Below are 20,832 nucleotides of genomic sequence, written 5' to 3'. Positions count from 1 at the left end.
TGAAACACCCTGGGAAGTACCCTGGTGGAACAGGGCATCCACTCGTTTCTGGCTCTGTGGCTGCCTCCTTTTATCCCACGGTACCTGGGGGGCTGGCACACACTCTGCTTGTATTTTCTGCTCCAGTGTGAGTGAGAAGATTTATATGCCAGTCGCATCATCATCACAGTGTCAGGGCTGCACAGGAAAGAGCAGAAGGCATGAATCAGATGTGTGTTCCATGAGAGAGAGAGATATTCAGCTCATTACAATTAACAGATTATTTGAGAGGCCTCAATGTGGTCAGCTGCCAAAAGCAACAGGAAAAATGCAATACTGATCTGAAGTAGGAAAAAAAAATCACCCTACTCATAGGCACTGCTGCTCTTTGTACGGGCTTTGCTAGGCTTTATATTGTCCTAAGGGAAAGTGGGGGATGCAAGGAAATTCTTCCAGGCTGGGAAATAGAGTAGCAGTCACTGTGGTAGAGGGGAGCGGCACTGAACAGCAGGTGTAAACAAAATAGAGGCCGGGTTTTTCCGTGGTTGCTTAAAACCAAGATGCTTAGACATTTGGGGGTATCGGAAGATCTCACTTGCTTTTTGCTTTACCAGTTGAGGTACAGAAAAAGGGCTGAGTGGTGAGGAAGGCTTCTCCTTACCTGCTTTGAAACTCTAGGAGGAAAAGCTACAAAATCAAGACAAACATCTGATGGGGGAAGAAGAGCATTCAGTATCTGACATCCCAAAGGGACCAAAAAGAATTGTAAGTGCTATCTCCCCTGGAATCAGATGGGCCAGAGAGGGGGGTGGATAAATATGATCATTCTCTGTCACAAAGAACTTTAAGGGACTACAACCCTTGACAGAGGCAAGCGCTGAGAATGGAATCTCAGGGGAAGCTGGGGCAAAAACTGATTCCAAGAGTGAGTTCGAACCATTGAAATCAGAGTGCTTGTCAAACCCTGTTTTAAAGAGACCAAGCAAGGCTAAGACTACACCCTCAAGGTCGATCTGCTTCTTGGCTGTGGTCATCAGCTCCGAGCCTGGACCACAGTAGGGCAGCAGGGAAAGTTAATTTTGATATGGGAGTGCCCAGTTCTAGTTCTGGACCTGCCACCAAGGCACCATAAAACCATGGATGCATGAATTCACTTCTCTAGGAACTATCTTCTCTCTTCTAAAATAAGGGGTAACTAATGACCTTTAAAGTTGCTTTAATCTCTAATCTGTTATCATTTTGGAAAGTGAAAACACACCTTCTCTAGGAGGGACTGTATGAACTGGATACACTCAGTACGTCAATGAGTTTAAAAACCATATGCTTTCTTCTTGCCCCTGATTTTTGGGGTACAGAAGGGCCATACCTTCATTGTACATAGAGTGTACAGCAAGCAGAACATAAGGCAAAAATGTCATATTGTGAAAATAACCTTTGAAAAGCACTATAAATTGTCCACAATGAATCAGTACAGGTGATTTTGTACATACAGTGCAATTCTGTGTAGTTACATGAATTTCTATATGTATTTTATACATATAAAATATATAGGGAGTTCCCGTCGTGGCGCAGCGGTTAACGAATCCGACTAGGAACCATGAGGTTGCGGGTTCGGTCCCTCCCCTTGCTCGGTGGGTTAACGATCTGGCGTTGCCGTGAGCTGTGGTGTAGGTTGCAGACACGGCTCGGATCCCGCGTGGCTGTGGCTCTGGCGTAGGCTGGTGGCTCCAGCTCCGATTCGACCCCTAGCCTGGGAACCTCCATATGCCGCGGGAGCGGCCCAAGAAATAGCAACAACAACAACAACAACAAAGACAAAAGACAAAAAAATATATATATAGTGGTAGAGAATATTTAATAGAACTGCAAAATAGAGTTTTAAGTATTTTAAATTACGTGAGATTAGACTGAAGAACATGAAAGAATGTAGCAATGTATACAATTGAACTCATACAAATTAAATGCCTGTGGAACCGGTTTATTAAACAGGCTGAACCTGACTGGGTATAAACAGGATATGGCTATATTTCTCTTTATTATTGCTTCAACCTGGTTACATCAAACCAGTTTCCCTACTCTTGAAAACATACAAATCTTCTGACCTTTTTAAATCGGGGTAGAGTTGATTTACAATATTGCATTACTTTCAGATGTAAAATCTCCTGACTTTTAGACCACTTTAAGAATAAGCCCTATTTTGGTATTTAAAAATCCAATCTAAGTCAATACTTTAATCTCACATCTTAGATTCAAAGCTTCTCCCTTTTCCCTGGCTCAGAGAACCAAAACGGTGGATAAGAAGTCATAACAATTCTTTCCACCCTTTCTACTATGGCGTGGCCACTGAACGAAGCTGGAACTGCTTTTCCCAGAATTCCATCCCCTTTATGGGTCTGAGTTAGGAAGGGGCACAGGAGGAATTTGCATAGGATGGAAGTGAAGGAGCTACCATTTTTAGGCTCTTAAGGTGGAAGTAGGGTGCCAGGCACAGCAGCAACTCACTTGCTTTGTTGCTGATCTGCTGGCTCACTTTGTTGGTGTAGGCAGCACCCAGGACTGCAGCTCCTCCAAATCCCAATGGATCTCCTCCTTCAGCTTCTCTAGGTCCTGGGCCAGGCATACCCACAGCTCTGCAGGAGACAATGCCAGTCTCTTCCACTGATAGTCACCTCTGCTGTCAAGTTCCAGTTTGCCATCACATGTTCATTTGTCCTTGCTCTTCCCCATTTCACCTCCAGCTTCTCATCCTGACCAGCTGGCCTTGCCGACCTATAGAGATTTTGGCCTAACACCAGACATAGAGGAAGAGGCAATAGTTCCACATAGATTTCTCCATCAGCTCCCACAACATATACGGTCTAATTCCTATAATAAATCCCTTATCCTATATTGCTCATCATAACTCTATTCTTCTCATGAAACCCAGGCTGAAACACTCTCCCTTCTTGCATGCTTCTACTTGCTTCTCTGGGATAAAGAGAAGACTACAGGAAAGGGGCAACATCACATGTCAATGTTTTGTCATGGCAGCCACCAAAGTGCTGGTTCTTCTCTGGGCTATAGCTACAAGAGGAGTGGGATCTATATCTCTGGATAATCCACAGGAACCTCTATGTGGCGGTCTTCTGGCTCTGGTGACATATTCTGCCTGATTTGTTCTGACGCCCTCTGCTTTTCCACCTGAAAGAAATTCTGAAGCCTCTTACTTCTAGAATCCCCTTGTCCCAACAAGCCACCTTCTTGGGTAGGGTCCCTGAAAGGTGATTCCAGCTAACTTGCCCACAGTCTTCTGGGCCCCCAGGAACTGCATCCTAGCCACTAAATGGTGGGAGCGCAGCCTATCCACCCCCTACCGCCACCCCCCACCCTTGGACTGCTCTTGGAGCTGTTCCAGCCAGCCTTTCCCTTCAGACTGCTCCAAGGGAGAAGAGGGCATCAGTCTCTTTAATCCTGAACATCCCTAAATTCCAAGGGAAGCACATGAATTTCTCCCAAGAGCTGAATCACACTGTTCTGTTTTAGCCCAAGAAAACACTGGGATGGCTGGAGAAAAGCCAAGTACTTACCGATTCCTTAAATCCCCTTCTTGAATTTCTAGTCTCCTCTTAAATATGCTGCTGGGATGATAGTCTCTGGATGGTTTTTACTAAACTTTAACGAGTTCTGCATTTGTTTTTTGTAACATGGGGGTTTTATCACCTATTATACTTAGTTGGCTTTGGGTCTTTGGTATTTGGTATTCTTATACTATTTCTTTAAACCTCAGCTCTGAGTAAAATTATCCTTAAAATTAATAAGAATAGTCTACTCTATGGTATAATTTTCGGAACCCTCAAAGATCTGCTTGCCCAAATATTTTCCTCCTCCCTTCCTCCTATAATGCCTTAGACTCCACCATTTCTCCTGATTTGAAACAGTAAGCCCTCAAGGGTCCTTAGGGGAAACACCTTCAGCTCTTACCCTTTAGCAATACTTGGCCATGGATAAGTTAGTCAGATCGCCTTCCAGAGAGAAAGTAGCTGAGTAGTGGGCGAGAATGAACTTCAACACAGGTAAGTTTTGGGGAGGGAAAGCTACGTTTGTATCACAGGCTGTACAGCTGCCGAGTCTGAGTCATAAGGGACCCATATGAGAGCCCTAGAGCCAAGACCAAGAGGTTAAGGAAGGATGCTGGAAACGTAGAAAGAAAAGGTCTCCTCAGTCAAATCTTTCTAGGTACTCCTTGATACAAAGAATCCATTATGTGCTAAGTAAATGTTTATTTGATTAGGGTTTAAGAGCATAATAAATCCCCTTTCTGAGAATATAGTATTTAAATGCCTTCTTAAAATTCACATCTACAGTTTGTCTTCCTTCACTCCAAAGCTTGTTCCCCTAAAATTATTTAATTACTTAATGGATATTTGAACTGAGATGCTAAAAATTTTAGAAAACAGGTTTATTTGGGGGCTGGGGACGAGTTCATGGGTAATTCATTTCTTGAGGGAGCTCTGCTAATGCTTAGCTACAGAAACATGAAGGAGTTTGATGTGTCGAACCAGGTTTAGTCGCACAGTGTTATCCTTTCACTCATGATTTCTGCCACCGATATGGAGGGAGAGAGGACAGGAAAAAGATAACATAGACCAGAGTAGTAGTTCTCAAACTTGAACAAGCATCGGAATTACCTGGGATCTTATTGAAAACATAGATCCCAGGGCCCCACAACCAAAGACCAGCCATTGAAAAACTCTGAGCTGGGCTTACAAAGGCAGATCCCTATGTCCACCCACCCCCAAGATACGCATATGTACATTTGTCAGGCATTTGTTGAGCTTCCTGCCCAAGCACACTGGATCCTTTTTCACTGCACAACAACTCCCCAAAGTTTGGTCCAGACAAGAGCCAAGCAACTGGTTTGATTTTTTTTTTTTTTTTTTTTGTCTTTTTAGGGCCTCACCCATGCATATGGAGGGGGTCTAACTAGAGCTGGAGCTGCCGGCCTACACCACAGCCACAGCCAAACCAAATACGAGCAGTGTCTGCAACCTACACCACAGCTCACGGAAACGCTGGATATCCTTAACCCACTGAGCAAGGCCAGGGATCGAACCCACATCCTGATAGATCGTCATTGGGTTCATTAACTGCTGAGCTACAAAGGGAACTCCCTTTGGTCCTTTTAAAGTTTATCCAAAATGGCATCTCAGTTTTTCAAAACTATAGTCTTTTAAATTTTTCTTCTCAAAATGATGATGCCAGTTATGCAAAGAAAAAAAGATTTATTAATACATGCAGCAAGGGAGGTATACATTTATAGGACAAGGTACTGTTAAAGGGATAGATATTTTATAAAGAATTTGCAAGGGTGAATGAATCTTTACCTCTGCTGACCCAAGCTTCTAGTTTCCTTTGCGGTGCCTGGAATCCCTTAACTCTAGACTATGGATCAGTCCCATTGATATGGCCCCTTCTCTACTGACCAGCCTGAGCCATTGATATCTCCTTGTTGCTATGTACCAGCATGGCCCAGAGCCCACAGGCACAAATATCTATCCAAGATGACACTTTATTACCCAGAAAACACAGAACAACAACAAAAAAATGACTATCCTAACCACCCTAGAAATGTCTCATTTCCAGTATAAAACAGGAACTGAGCAAGGCCAACGTCCCACTACTGTCAACAGGCTCTGAAATCAGGAGTTTTAAGACCATAGCTACAGACATTCTCACCTCCCTCATCCCTGAAGCCTCCCAGCAGCTAATACCCTGGCCTGTCACTGTGTGCTGGAAGCTACCATGAAGGGACCAAGCCCTCATTCAGGCACTTAATCAAAAACCAATAATAATATTGGTATCTACTGAAGCATAGCCCAGGGCACAATTCCCATCCCTCTGAACAGCTCTCTGTTGTGAAGCCCAATAATAAAGGATCACCCCACCTGTGATTCCAGAACAAAAGGGATGAGTGGAAATTCAAGGCCGCTGTGTATTTGAGTCATATTCTGCTTTGCTTTTTCAATAACTAAGGCACATCTATAATTGAAACAGGCAAGGAAACAGTTACAAGGGTTTTCTATTCAGCACAGAGATAGAGCCTTACTCCTAATTTACACTCTGCCATCAACTTGCTGTGTGATGCAGACAATTTCCCCTCTCTGGACCTCTGATTTCACACCTGAAAATACAGGGATTAGCCTCACTGACCTTTAAAGTCACTTCTCAACATAATAATCTGTGTTTCTATAAAATAATGGCTAAAATGGAGGAATCATGATATTAATGGTATCAGAGTGCTTGGTGCTTAATAAAAACATTTAGTCCTTTTCACATGATGTACACCATCTCATTTAATCCTCCCCGCAACTTGCAAGGAAGGTATTGTTAACCTCATGATTCTGGTTGCAATTGAGGCATCAAACAATTTTTAGTATTAATAAATAGCATGATAAGTGTTACATACACATAAATAATGACAATAAGATGTTTTAAATATTTTTCTTTAACAACAAAATTATTATATCTCACAGTTTCCCAGGGTCGGGAATCTGGGAGACTTTCTTTTTTTTTTTTTTTTTGTCTTTTGTCTTTTTGCTGTTGTTGTTGTTGTTGCTATTTCTTGGGCCGCTCCCGCGGCATATGGAGGTTCCCAGGCTAGGGGTCGAATCGGAGCTGGAGCCACCAGCCTACGCCAGAGCCACAGCCACGCAGGATCCGAGCCGCGTCTGCAACCTACACCACAGCTCACGGCAACGCCGGATCGTTAACCCACTGAGCAAGGGCAGGGACCGAACCCGCAACCTCATGGTTCCTAGTCGGATTCGTTAACCACTGCGTCACGACGGGAACTCTGAGACTTTCTTGAATTGTCTGACTCAGGGTTTCTCACGCAGCCACAGTTAGACAGTGACTGGCGCTAGAACTGCTGGAGGATGGAGCTGCTGGGGGCTGATTGAGCATCCTCCCTGTTCATGTACAGTCTATCCTCATTATTTGAGGTAGTTATGTTCTATAACGTCACCATAAACACTAAATTAGTGAATGCTGAACCATTGCTCCTGCGGGAAACACCAGTTTAGGTTCCTGCGAGCCTCTTGTCACAGTATTTTCAACAACTGATCAATAAGTAACCTTGTTTTATGTGTGCTTCTGTTTCAAGATACCTTGTATGATACATATTGTTGGTTCATTAACATTGAACTCAAAGCCAACAGCACAATAACACCTGCCTGAAGGAAATTTATTTAACATGTGTGTTTTCTCCGTAGAGCGCATCATGGCCTTTCTGGCACTTAAGAACGCTGGCCAACACTTGAGCACTATGCTTGGGGACCAAGTTAAACAGCAAAAAAACACAAAAACACACCCCAAAAAGGCACTAAATATTAGGCCACAGAAAGGACACTTGTTTGCAGTGTGAGAGCACTGAAGGCAGAGCATTGCCTTGTTCAACCTGAGCTGGGAAACGTGCATCGGGCAACTCAAATTATTTCTTAATATGTACATGTCCCCAAAGGACCACAAAAGGCCTGCAAGTATTGATTTTGAGTTACACATAAATTTTGGGAAGTAAAGAGATGCACCAATTCAAAATGTGCAAATAGTGAGGATCAACTGTACTTTCAGAGCTTCTCAATGTGATTTCTCACTTGAATTCATTTGGGCTTCCTCACAGCATGGTGGGTTCTAGGCAGTCAGACAGCTCACACAGCAGCATTTGGCTTGAGGGTGAATGTCCATACAAGGTGGACACTGCATCACCTTTGCTGACCTACCCTCTAAGATCATGTAACATTATACCCACTGCATTCTTTTGGTGACAAAGTCACAATCCTATTGAGATTCAAAAGCAAGAAGCACAAATCCCACCTTCTGAGAGGAAGTGACAATGTTCTAGAAGAGAATGGAGGATGGGGGAAATTACTGTGACCATCCTTGGAAAATACAATTTTTACACCTATTTTACATATGAGGAATTGACGTTTGGAAAGTTGACCTGCTCAGTGTCCCCTGGTTAATATGTAGTGGAGTCAGAATTTGAACCTAGGCTCCTCTGACTCCAAAGCCTATGCCCTAACCACTGTGCACCCTGCTCCACGTAGTATCCCTTTGATTTATAAGCCACAGTTTCAACACAGTGCCAACAAGAACTGGAGGGTACCAGTCTGGCTAAGAAAAGGGCTTGATGATACACGGAATTTTAGGAGGAACCTATAGAAGGGAAAGGAAGTTTCTTGGCAACTGCTGTGGGGAGATTGATCAAAGAATGACATTGAATATGAAGAAGTCAAGGAAAATAGAATAAAGGTTGAACAAAGTAAGGATTTAGCTTAGACACAATATAAAGAAAGGATAAGAGAGGGAGTTCCCATTGTAGCTCAGTGGTTAATGAACCCAACTAGTATCCATGAGGATTCGGGTTCGATCCTTGGCTTCTCTCGGTGGGTTAAGGATCCTGCGTTGCTGTGAGCTGTGGTGTAGGTCACAGATGGGGCTTGGATCCCATGTTGTTGTGGCTGTAGGCTGGCAGCTGTAGCTCCAATTCGACCCCTAGCCTGAGAACCTCCATATGCCATGGGTGTGGCCCTAAAAAGACAAAAAAAAAAAAAAAGGATAAGAGAAATGATGGGTCCTGAGACCTAGTAAAGCACACAGAGGAACAAAGCCACATGGACAGAAATGCAGTAGAATTTGGACACCAGAGGCAACACAGATACCCACAGATGAGCTGGTCAGCACAGAATGACCTTCAGCCCTTTGAAAAAATTCTGTCACAAGACAAGCCCCTATTTTCACCCATTACTTGAGAAGTACAACTGGCTCTGAGGCCCCTAGAATAAACTAGGAAACTGAAAGCTGTGGTGTAAAATTCAAGGCCTGCCAGAAACATGACATATATAAGGTCATTGCCTATAACATAGGGGACAGGAAGTACCTGCTTCTTGATGAAACAGAAGTTAGACAAACTAGCAGCATATTTTCTAATGGCAACTTATGCTTAGTTCAGGCAAAGCAGCCTGTTGATAATAGAGCAAGCTGGGCATCACTGCCTTCAATACAACAATTAACCATGATTATCCCTGGCACAACTTCTCCCATGAAAATTATTATCTGAACATTCAGATAATGTCACCATTTTTGGTCACTCAAATGTAGATTTACCTCAATGAAACATCTCAGCATGAAGGAGGGACCCCCACCTTCGGTGGAAATCTGGAAACACAAAACCTCTGATGAAGGGCTCCATGGGGCTCATCTTCCTGATGGTAATTCTCTCTGAGCCTCAGATTCCTTACTGCTCTTATTGGCTAGCCAATATTCATTTTCTTTTTCCTGCTGATTATTCTAGTTTTCTATTGATGGGCAACAACTTACCAAATTTAGTGGCTTAAAAACAACCATTTGGTTTTGTCATGATTTTGTGGGTCAGGATTTCAGGAAAGGTTTGTCTAGGCAGTTCTCACTTCGAGTCTTCATGTGGGCGCAGTCAGATGCCAGCTGAAGCCGCAGTCATCTGAAGGCTCAAATAGGCCGGGTGTCCACAGGGCACAGGTGGCCAGAGCTCAGCTGGCACTAAAAACAGGAATGCCTATATTTCTAGGACAGTGACCTCAGGATTGTCAGACTTCTGACATGACTTCTTCCAGAGTTTCCCAAGAGAGCCAAGCAGGGATGTAAGGCCTTCCACAACTGAGCCTTGGAAATCACTGCCATAATACTCTATTAATAGACATAGTCATGAGCAGTCAGATACAAGGGCAAAGATGGTGAAATCTTAGGCCTCAGTACCTGTGAACGTGACCATATTTGGAAATAGGGTCTGTGCAGATGATTGAGTTAAGATGAAGTCATTAGAGTGGCCGAATTCACCTAATCCAATACGACTATGTCCTTGTAAAAAGAGGAAATTTGGGAGTTCCCGTCATGGCTCAGTAGAAACGAATGTAACAGTAATGAGGACACAGATTCAATCCCTGGCCTCTCTCAGTGGCTTAAGGATCCAGCGTTGCCATGAACTGCAGTGTAAGTCGCAGACATTGCTCAGATCCTGCATTGCTGTGGCTGTGGTGTAAGCCGGCAGCTGTGGCTCCAATTCGACCCCTAGCCTGGGAACCTCCATATGCTGTAGGTACAGCCCTGAAAAAAAAAAAAAAAAAAAGGAAATTTGGACACAGAGAACACACACATAGGGTGAATACCATGTGAAGATGAAGGCAGAGATCAGGGTAAACAAGCCCAGAAATGCCAAAGATTGCCGACAAGCCACCAGAAACTATGAGAAAGACGTAGAACAGATCCTTCCCTCACAGTCCTTAGGAGGAATCCATCCTGTCAACGCTTTGATCTCAGACTTCTGGTCTCCAGAACGGTGAGACAATAAATATCTATTATGTAAGCCACCCAACATGTACTACTTTGCTACAGCAGCCCTAGAAAATGAATCCACTCCCATACCAGCTACAAACAAACTTAATTTTATTTAAGGAAAAAAGCCCAGGTGAAAAAAAATCCACCTTCCTAGACTCTCTTGCTACTTAGAGATGGCCCTATGACACTGAAGTGCCAGGGATTTCTGTTTACCCAATAAAAAGTCATCCTTTCCTCTTTCTCAACTTCTCCCTCTCACTGCCCGCAACGCAGATATGAGCCATAGGAACAAATCGGCCATTTTGCAACAATGCGGACACAAGCAGACCCAGAAGATGGAAAGAACTCAAGGCTCTGAGGTCAGTCCTCTCAGCCCAACAAGCAGGTCACCATTGACAGAGCATCTCTTATGTACCTGGCACCTTTGAGGTACTAGGGACAGTTGTCCCTATCTGCCTTTAATGATCTGTCTTTTTTTTTTTTTTTCCTACAGCATGTGGAAGTTCCCAGGCCAGGGATCGAACCTGTGCCAAAGCAGCAACCTGAGCCACTGCAGTGACAATACCACATACTTAACCTGCTAAGCCACACAGGAACTCCCTCTAATGACCTGTCTTTAACTGCGGTGGCAGACCATTTCAGCTTAAGGAGATAAATGCAGGCCTAAGGTGTGGATGTGATGTTATGGACTCCCAGAGGGACACCTCCTACTCAGCCTGCCAGGAGAGCTTCCTGGAACTCCCTTCAGGGAGGAACCCAAGGGATGTGCATCCTTAAAAGTCTCTGTCAGTCTCTGGGGAGCTGAGAGCCAGGGGAAGGTCCTCCTCTCCCTCAACAAGAAACACTATTTCCTGGAGTATCAGGTGGTCAGACGGCAGCTCCCTGAGCAGCCCCAGGGTGCTGTGCACGGTGCGGCTGAGGCTGCCTGCAGTTCTCCTGGCAGCCACCACCTCAGGACACCTAGCAACCAGGGCCTCCCAAGCTGTCCTAGGAGACACCTCAGGCTGCTGCAGAGTAGCCAAGCTTGAACTGTTCTCAAGAGGGCTAATCAATGGCAACCTGAAAGAAGCTACATCACAGATAAAACCAAGCGGGCCCAGAACCTGGTTGCTAAACTTCCTTTTAGCTGTAAGGCTCTGCAATCAGTCCATTTCTCATAATCACTTCAAACAGCACCAGCAGCAGCAACATGGTTTCCAGGGTTTTCCACAGAAAGCTAGGAGAGTGGGTTTCTTCCTTCCACAGAGAGTCCATCAGATTATCAGAGTGGCCCTGAGAAGCCTAAGAGAGGATGTCACTCTAGAAAGTTCACTGCTCTTGGTCCTTCCTGAACTTCCACTAGTCCAAGGAAATCACTACCCTCCGAGACCCAGGCCAATGCGCATGACTCCTTTCTGAACCTGCTCCCCACTCACTTCTGGAACCCTCCCCTCGCGCTGAGTTATAAATGAGATCATCAAAACAGCCAGAGAGGGATGATCACGGGTTTCCATGTTCCCTCTGCCAATGGATGTAAAGATAGTGAGGGCAGAGTGGGGTCAAGTGTCAACCCAATAAATATGTCTTCCAATCTCTAATGTTATGGCCTTGCACCAGGTACCGAAACTTTCTGAGCCACAATTTTCTCATCTATAAGATGAGGTAATAATACCCAATACTGTGGTTGAGAGGATTAGACAAGAAAATGTAGGTACAGTGTCTAGCATGCTACCTGGTACTTAGCAAGAGGTACTCAACAACCAATGGTCTCCTTCTCTACTGCCTTCGTCACACTGTGACTTTCGAAGTCTTCTGGGAAAAGAAGGCATGAGAAGTGGAGGGGCCCTGCCATGTCCCTTTTAAGAGTGAGGTTCATGTTGTCTCTTTTCTCCATCCCCATGACACCTGGCATAGAGTTCGCCCATAGTACACACCCAGCGGCACAGTAATAAAGGAGTTCAGAAGAGTGAGAGGAGAGGAAAGAGGGAGGACAAGGAAAAGACAGTCTCATCAAAATGGCATCTGCTGTTAAAAGAGCATTTTCGAGACCAGGATAAAACCAGTGGTGCAGCAAGCTAGTAATAAAAGCCAGTTCTCTCTGGCATACTGAACTAGCCCAATATTTTCCCCACAGGCAGAGTCACTGTGAAAGAGGACCAGGGCATCCCTTCCTTGGGAAGGAAAGTGAGCAGGGGACAGCATGAGGCATGCTGGAAAGGGAACCTTGAACCCACCCACTCATAGCCCATCCGTGCCCTCACCAGGCCCTACTGAATCTCGCTCTGCTGCCCTTCTCTGAGCTTGCTCTCTCTATTTGATTTTTTTTGACTTATACTCCGCCTACTTTTAAAATTAAACACTATATGGATAATACATATTCCTTAAGCTAGGTTGTATAAATTTTTTCCAGTTTTATTGAGATGTAAGTGACATATAGCTATATTAGTTTAAGACATACAACATAATGGTTTGACATATGTATACACTGTGAAATGACTGCCACAAGTTTAATTAACATCCATCACCTCACAGAGTTACAACTTTTTTCTTGTGATGAGAATTTTTAAAATCTACTCTTAGAAATTTGTAAATAATACAATACTGCATTGCTAACTACAGTCATCATGTTGTACATGACATCTCCAGAACTTACTCATCTTTTGGGGTCGAATCACAGCTGTAGCCACCAGCCTACACCACAGCCATAGCAATGCAGGATCCAAGCCACATCTGCGACCTACACCACAGCTCATGGCAATGCCAGATCCTTTAACCCACTTAGTGAGGTCAGGGATCGAACCTGCGTCCTCACGAATGCTAGTTAGATTCGCTTCTGTTGAGCCACGATGGGAACTCCCAGGACTTATTCATCTTATACTTTAAGTTTGTACCTCCTGGCCTCCTCCACCCACTGCTCACTCTTACACTGGACTCTCTCCCTTTTCACTGTCACCACCAGCAACTCAGCCCTTCCCCTCTTGCCTTCCCACACTTGAGTACTTCCAGCCAGGCCACTCTGTCAGCCTCCTACCCCTGCCTTCTCGGATTCATTGTCCTAATGATAGCTATTGACCTTCCAAAAGAGACTGATCACATCAAGCCATACACATTTCATAAGGTTTTTTAAAAATAACACACATAATAGATAATCATCATAGAAATATTTGAAAACCCAAAACTGAGCCCCGCAAAATTTTTCATAGGGCCACTCCCCCAGAGATAAGAAAACTGAGTCATGGAGAAGCTCAGTCACCTTTGCAGAAATGCTCAGCCCTTCTGTGAAGTAGCAGATCCAGGATTCAATCCTAAACAGTCTCCTCCAGAGCAGTAGCCCCAACTACCTCACACACTGTCTATGAGATGGAAATAAGATTGAAAAGAAGGTTTGAGATCAAACCATAGACCATGGATCAAACATCATCGTCAGAAATCATTATCTTGTTATGTTGGCATAAACAGTCACTGTAGATTTAGGGCAAGGATTTGGTAAAGCCTGTACTCTTATACAAGAGATGGTAACACAACCTTTTGGGAGGGTAATATAGTATTATAAATTCAAAGGCCCAAAAAGGGCTTTTTGATCCACTGATCTCATATTTGATACTTATTTTCAGAAAATAATTAGAGAAGCTTACAAGGGCATATGTATATGATAGCTCATAGCAGTAATATTTGAAGTAGAAAAAGAATCTAACCGAAGTTAAGATAAATGTCCACAGTCCTCTGAAGCATTCCAGGCACTTCCATGCCTCCATATGAGCACCTAGCTGGTGCCTCAGCCTAGAACACCTTTGTCCCACTTCTCTGCCTAGTGAATTCCCACTCAGGCTTCAAGGTCCAAGGCAAACCCTTCCTCCTCCATGAACACCTTCCCAGATCCCCCGAGTAGAACTTCATTACCACTTCCCCCATGGCTCCAGATGGCTTTGCCAATATAGCCAGCATCTCCCTTTTATTTTTCCTTATTCTGAGTTTTATCAGTGTCTGGTTCTCACCTGAGGCAGTTTCTGCCCTCACAAGGCCCTCTGTGTCTGATTCCCCCCATCTCATGGTGCCTGGCACATAGAGGATACTCACTGATGCTGAACTTAATTGCCCATGCCTCTGGTTATACAGTACTTTCTAATTTAAAAAGCACATTCACAAATAATGTACCTTCGATTTTTAAAACATTAAAAGGCAACAGAATAATAAAATAGCCATTACAACTATTTTTAAAAAAACAACAAAAGTATTTTTCCAACTTTTTTTTTTATTACAGTATAGTTTATTTATGAAGTAAATTTTTGGTTCCCATTTGAGAGGGAAATTGAGGCTCAGAATGGAGTTTTCCAAAGATCACACAAAAAGTGGGGGATAGATGCAGGTCAAACCTTGGCCTTCTGACTTGAATGCAGTCATATCTCCACAACATCAAGAAGTGATGAGTGGGTTGGGGTGGCCCCTAGCAGATTATCCAGTCACCTTCACTGTGGGGAGACTTCATGGCACCCAAGGGACTAGGAAGAAATCTCCAATGGAGCTAGAGTTCTTGAGAGTAAGTAATTTCTCCACTTGCCATCCTAACTATCCTTTCCCCTAACACAATCCTTCAGGCTGGTTCTGATCCCAAATTCACCTCCATTCTATACACCCAGTCTCAATCTTTGTGAAGTGGCCTAACTCATTGCCAGGGTTCTTAATGCCCCCTCCCCATCTTCCACATCAGGCCAGCCTCCTAGCATCAATATCTGTTTGCTTTCTCCAAGCCTTCCACCGTACTCTGGCCCTAGCCTTATGCCTGGGCTTTTATTCTTTGACATGGTCTGAGACACCAGGAAAACACAATCACCTTCCTCCAGGCTGAGGGACAGGCCTCGCCCTGCACCAGCTCAGAACCATTCAGATCAGCTCCCCAACATGTCCCTGTGTCAAAATGCCTTGGAGGTCTGCTCCGTCACCTTCTAAGTAAACCCCAGCACCTTGTCCAAGGACCTTCACAATCACTCTGCTTTATACAGTAAAACTGAAATATAAGACTTTCCATTGTACACGCAAAAGGGTTTTGAGGGACCCAGTTTTCAGACACTCTTTTCTAAGATCTGCCTAAGGATACACCTGTGATGGAAATGCAGACTCACCTGTCCTACCCCCCCCCCTTTTTTTTTTTTTTTGCTATTTCTTGGGCCGCTCCTGTGGTATATGGAGGTTCCCAGGCTAGGGGTCTAATCAGAGCTGTAGCCACCGGCGTACGCCAGAGCCACAGCAACGCGGGATCCGAGCCGCGTCTGCAACCTACACCACAGCTCACGGCAACGCCGGATCGTCAACCCACTGAGCAAGGGCAGGGACCGAACCCGCAACCTCATGGTTCCTAGTCAGATTCGTTAACCACTGCGCCACGACGGGAACTCCCCTACCTCCCTTTTAAACTCTGCTTAAAAAAGAAAAAAAATAAAATAAAAAAGGCCCATCTCTCGTCCTTCTAGAATCTTCTACTGGTGCACTGCCTCAGGCAATAAAAATGTCTTAGGCATCAAACAGAAGGAGAATTTCAAATTTGGGGCTGGTGTTGATGAAGCAAATAACTTTAATCATTCAGTAAAAAACTTGTTGCAATCAGGTAGCATTCAATTTTTTGCTTTCACCAAAACCGTAAGAAGACCTAGTGGAGTTGTCAGCTGATAATTAAAAATAATTTTTGATAACAGTTTACTACAGGATCTTCAGCATGTGATACAGAAGAAGTTTAAAGAACCAAGCAATGTTACTATAATAAAATTCTTTCCACTCTGATCTGCACACTTACGTGAATAAGATTTCTGCACACTTAAATCTCTAAGTATGAAAAATAGGAATACAGTTGATGCTGAACTCTGTTTCTTTCTAGCAATAAGTAATACTTACTCACAGATATATCTTATGAAAAGATGCATTTCCAATAAAATTTTACTTTTAGGCTTAATAATTTATATTTTATTGATCAAAGTTAGACATATATTTATGTTCCATGATCAATTTGGTGTCAATAATACAGTCATGGTAACTTCATTGAGAAGAGGGTTTTGTGTTTTTGTTGTTGTTGTTTTTTATTTTTTTTAAATTGCAATCAATTATTTCCCCAATACATTTTTTTTTCTACTGTAGAGCATGGTGACCCAAAGTTATATATACATGTATACATTCTTTTTTCTCACATTATTATGCTCCATCATAAGTGAGAGAAGAGGTTTTTTTTAAAATACTTAAGAGTCTTACCGTCTCTAACGGATCATCTACAACATGAATATCTCACCTAAAATCTAGGCATGTTTATTCAGTTGCCTATTTGATACTTCTACTGGACAGTGTAATAGGTATCTCAGACTTAACATGTCTAAAATCACACTTCTGATATTCCTCCTCAAGCTAGCTCTTCCTGTAGGCTTCCACAGTTCAGGAAGGCACTCTCATCCTTTCAGCTGCTCAGGTCAAAAACCTTAAGAGTTGTCCTTGACCCCTGAGGCAGCCATGAGGCTGAGTCTCACAGACCTCCCATGCAGGGAGTATAACTGAGTGAGAGCCCCAGATGCTGTGCCTGAAATCCATCCCTGCATGTGCCTGGAGGCCACCTCTTCCACAGACCACTCCTCACCAGCCTTTGAGTATATCAGGGATACTAGGGCAGACTCATTCCCGGGAGACACATGACTCCTTTGTTGGCCAACTTTGGCTCAGGAACTCTCCAACGGCTTTGCCAAAACTTCCTTAGACTATATGGTAGCCCCAGAATCTTTCACCCAACATCTTCTTCCTCTACCCTTCATCCAAGGTTAGACTTCCATCACAGTCAGATGGTTTGCCCAGCTTTCCCTGGCTCCTTGCCTATTTGTTTTCACATAGGAAATAATATTAATAAAATGCCTACATGTTTAATTCCACCTGGGCATCTGCTTCTCAGAATACACAGATAAATGCAACTCCTCTTTCTCTCAAACTTCACATCCAACCAGCAAACCCTATCAGCTCGCTTCAAACTATAATCTGAATCCAACTGCTTCTAGCCATCACCCTGCTTCAAGCCACCATCATTCCTCACCCAGATTATGGCAATAGCCTCCTGTCTCAGGCAGCATGGTGCATAAAAGATGGTCATAAATTCATTGTCCTCCTTTCCAACCCTTTGGATCTGGCCCTGGCCTCCGAATTCTTTAGCCAATTGCATATAGAAGAAGCGATGCTGTGCCAGTTCTGGACCTAGGCTTTAAGAGTACTGGCAGCTTCTGCTTCCTGCCTCTTGGAATCTAGCCTCCATGCTGTGTGGAAGCTCTTAAGAGCGCACTTGGAGGAGAATCAAAGCCCCCAGCCAACAGCCCCAGCTGAGCTCCTAGACAACAGCTAGCACCAACTTGCCAGCCACATGAGTGAGCCATCTTGGAAGTGAATTCTCCAGCCCCAGCTACCTAAGCTGATGCCACATGACGTGAAGAGGAACTATCCCTCCAAGCCTTGCCGAAATTTTAAAACCACGAGCAAATCAACTATTATGGTTGTTTTAAGCCATTAAGTTTGGGGTAGTTTTTTTTTAACACAGCAATAAATAACTGAAAGAGCCAGAGCCCCAACAGGAAATAAATGGCATACTAGAGGGGTAACTGAAGAAAGTTTAATTAAGGGACTGTGTTTGCAAAGGTATGACCAGGGCTAGGGAGTAAGGAAGTACCAGGGAATCAAGTGAAGGGGATTCCACGTCCTAGGCCTAAAGGAGCAATGAAAGACGGCAGTTACTAGAAGCCCAAAATGGTAACTACAAGGGAAACACACTGACAGGACTTGTGGGCCTAGGTAGAGGGACACAGCCAACCTGCAGCAACTTCAGGGACAGAACCAGAGGACTAAATGGAATATATGCCGGGATCTCATTCTTCTCTCTCTCTCCTGTCTCCTACTGGTCCCCATTAGCTGACTCCACTGAAGCCAGAGAGCAAGCAGCCCACTGCTGTTGTTCCTAGAGGTCGGCCTCCGCGGGCACAGTGCAGACTGAAGAAAGATGGAGGGAGTGTAGATTTGAAGCGTAAATGAAAGCTATTCAGCAAGGGTGCTCTCCCGGCTTTGGCCCACACCCCTTTGCGGTATTTTCAACACAACAGCCAGAAAGACTGTAGTAAAGCTTAAGTCAGCTGACACAATTTCTTTGCTCAAAACCCTCTATAAACAGTCAAAGCTAAAAATCCTCAAAATATCCTGCAGGGCCCTACATCATCTAACTACCCATGACCTCTGAGCTCACTTCCAGGGGTTCCCACTCTCCATCTGGCTCCAGCCACGCTGACCTTCTTGCCCTTCTCCAAACGACAGGCACACATCAGCCCCGGGGGTGGGGGGGAGGGGGGCTGACACCACCTATTCCCTCTGTCTAGCATATTCTTCCCCTAAGATTCACATAACTGGGTCCTTTACTTCCTTCATACCTTTTGCAAAAGTCACCTTTTCAGGGAGGCCTCCCTATCAAAAATGGCAACACCACTTCCTGTCTGACATGATATTTCTCCTTTCCCAGTTTTGTTTCTCTTCTTAGCACTTTTCAATATCTAAAATTACATATATTTTACTTATCCTGTATATTGAATGTTTCCCTCATTATAAATTTCCATGAGGGAGGGGAGTTTTGTCTGTTTATTAGGACAGCACCTAGAACCATGTCCGGCACATAATAAGCATTCAATAAATATTTGTTTAATAAATGAAAGAGGAACATGGAAAACAGCAACATGTAATTTTTCTATTCTATATAGCTACATATAGCATATGTTTGTGTATATATACAGGAAATTGTAATAGAGTGATCAATACAAATCTTTCAAGTGTAAGTATATCAGGACAATTTTAGTGGGAGAACAGAAAGAAAATTCAAATTCAAAGAGAAAAAGGAATGACATAAAATTTCTATGTATTAAGGAAGAACTTGTTCATGTGTTTTTCAAATGGATATTAATGGGTAGCAAATGGTTATGGTATTTAGATTCTACTTTCAAGTATGATATGTGTCATTTTAAAATGATATTTGCAATATACTGTAAATTAAATTATCTGCAACTACGTGAGTTTAAGGTTAAAAATAACTTAGATGTTAGCTTCAAAATATGCGAAGGGAGTTCATAAGCTTAACAAAAATAATTCAGGGGCTAGGCAAACAAAAGAGTATGAAGACCTATGCTCTTCTATATATTAAAAGAGCTCTTGCTGAGGAATCAGAAAATCTTATCTCTGATCTTGGCTCTGCTACTAACTAGCTGTGTGACATTAGAGAAGTCACTTAACCTCTCTGGGCCTCAGTTGTCTCATCTGTGAAATTACAGAATGAGAGAACATGAAATCTAAAGTCACTTCCAATTCTAAAACCCTCTGTTCTGTGACTTCTAAAATTGGTTTTCTGTCTCTTTACAATTTCTACTGCTTCATAAGAATCCCTTCCCCGCTTCTGCTCCTACTTCTATGGCCACAGATGCACCCTCTACCATTTGTGGGCTGGGGAAGAAATACAAATAGAGGTCCCCAGCCTGCAGCAGGCCCCCCTTCTCTTCTCATGAGGAGACTTGCATGCATGAGCATGGGCAGCTCGGCCTGCACCTCCAAAGGCCAAGCGCTCTCCCTACATTACCCACCCTTCACATTCCCCTTCCCCCTTGCGGATCCCTAACCACCCCCCAACCCCCCCCACCCCACACCCCCTGCTCAGGCTGGGGAGTATAGCACTGTTGTCTTAGTCCATTAGGATGGCTATAACAGAATACTACAGACTGGGTGGCTTATAAACAACAAACATATATTCCTCACAGCTCTGGAGGCTGGCAAGTCCAAGATCAAGGCGCGTCAGATTTAGCATCTGGTGAGAACCTGCTTCCTGATTTACAGACGGCCAGCTTTTTTTTTTTTTCCCTGCTTTTTAGGGCCACACCCATGGCATATGGAGGTTTCCAGGCTAGGGGTTGAATAGGAGCTACAGCTGCCAGCCTACACCACAGCCACAGCAACTCGGGATCCGAGCTGCGTCTGCGACCTACACCACAGCTCATAGCAATCCTTAACTCACTATGCAAGGCCAGAGATCAAACCCGCAACCTCATGATTCCTAGTCAGATTCATTTCCACTGTGCCACAATGGGAACTCCACAGATGGCCATCTTTTTATCAAATTACCATGGCCTCACATGGTGGAAGGGGCAAGGGGTTTTTCTCTGGGCCTCTTTTATAAGGACACCAATCTCATTAACATGGGCTCTGTCCACACAACCTAATCACCTCCCAAAAGCTTCATCTCCAAATATACCGAGGATTAAGTTTCAACAAATGAATTTTGGAGGGACACAAACAATTTAGTCCATGGTAGCTGTCCACTCACAGGAGGACTAATCCAGGGGGAAGGGCCCTGCAGATCTTGGCAGCAGACTCAGGGCTATTTGGGCAGAGGATTGTCTGGTTCTGGGTACCTAGGCAAGAGTTCTGAGTGATTGGTCACATTCTGGTGGCCCCACAGCCATTTCAACTCATTGAGGAAGGATTTAT

At 44.0% G+C, this 20,832-nt stretch overlaps 1 protein-coding gene across 8 annotated transcripts in view; it reads right to left on the bottom strand.

Annotated features, from left to right (window-relative positions):
* The window catches only part of LOC146394562 (uncharacterized), a 965,202-nt gene that overhangs the window by 695,446 nt on the left and 248,924 nt on the right, over positions 1-20,832 (bottom strand). For 7 of the 8 annotated variants that reach the window (XR_014835332.1, XR_014835329.1, XR_014835331.1 and 4 more), the window contains one exon: positions 85-177. The gene's annotated coding sequence lies outside the window, so the exon portion shown is untranslated. Of the gene's footprint in view, positions 1-84; positions 178-2,481; positions 2,765-20,832 lie in introns of all 8 variants that reach the window. The other variant, XM_085007854.1, reaches the window with a different exon arrangement.

Source organism: Sus scrofa, chromosome X (genome assembly GCF_054392235.1).
Source record: "Sus scrofa isolate SSC_HxYL_T2T_F1_AM1 chromosome X, Sscrofa_HxYL_maternal_Yorkshire_Landrace_v2.0, whole genome shotgun sequence".
Lineage (NCBI taxonomy): Eukaryota > Metazoa > Chordata > Mammalia > Artiodactyla > Suidae > Sus > Sus scrofa.
This window is presented reverse-complemented; position numbering and strand designations above follow the sequence as displayed.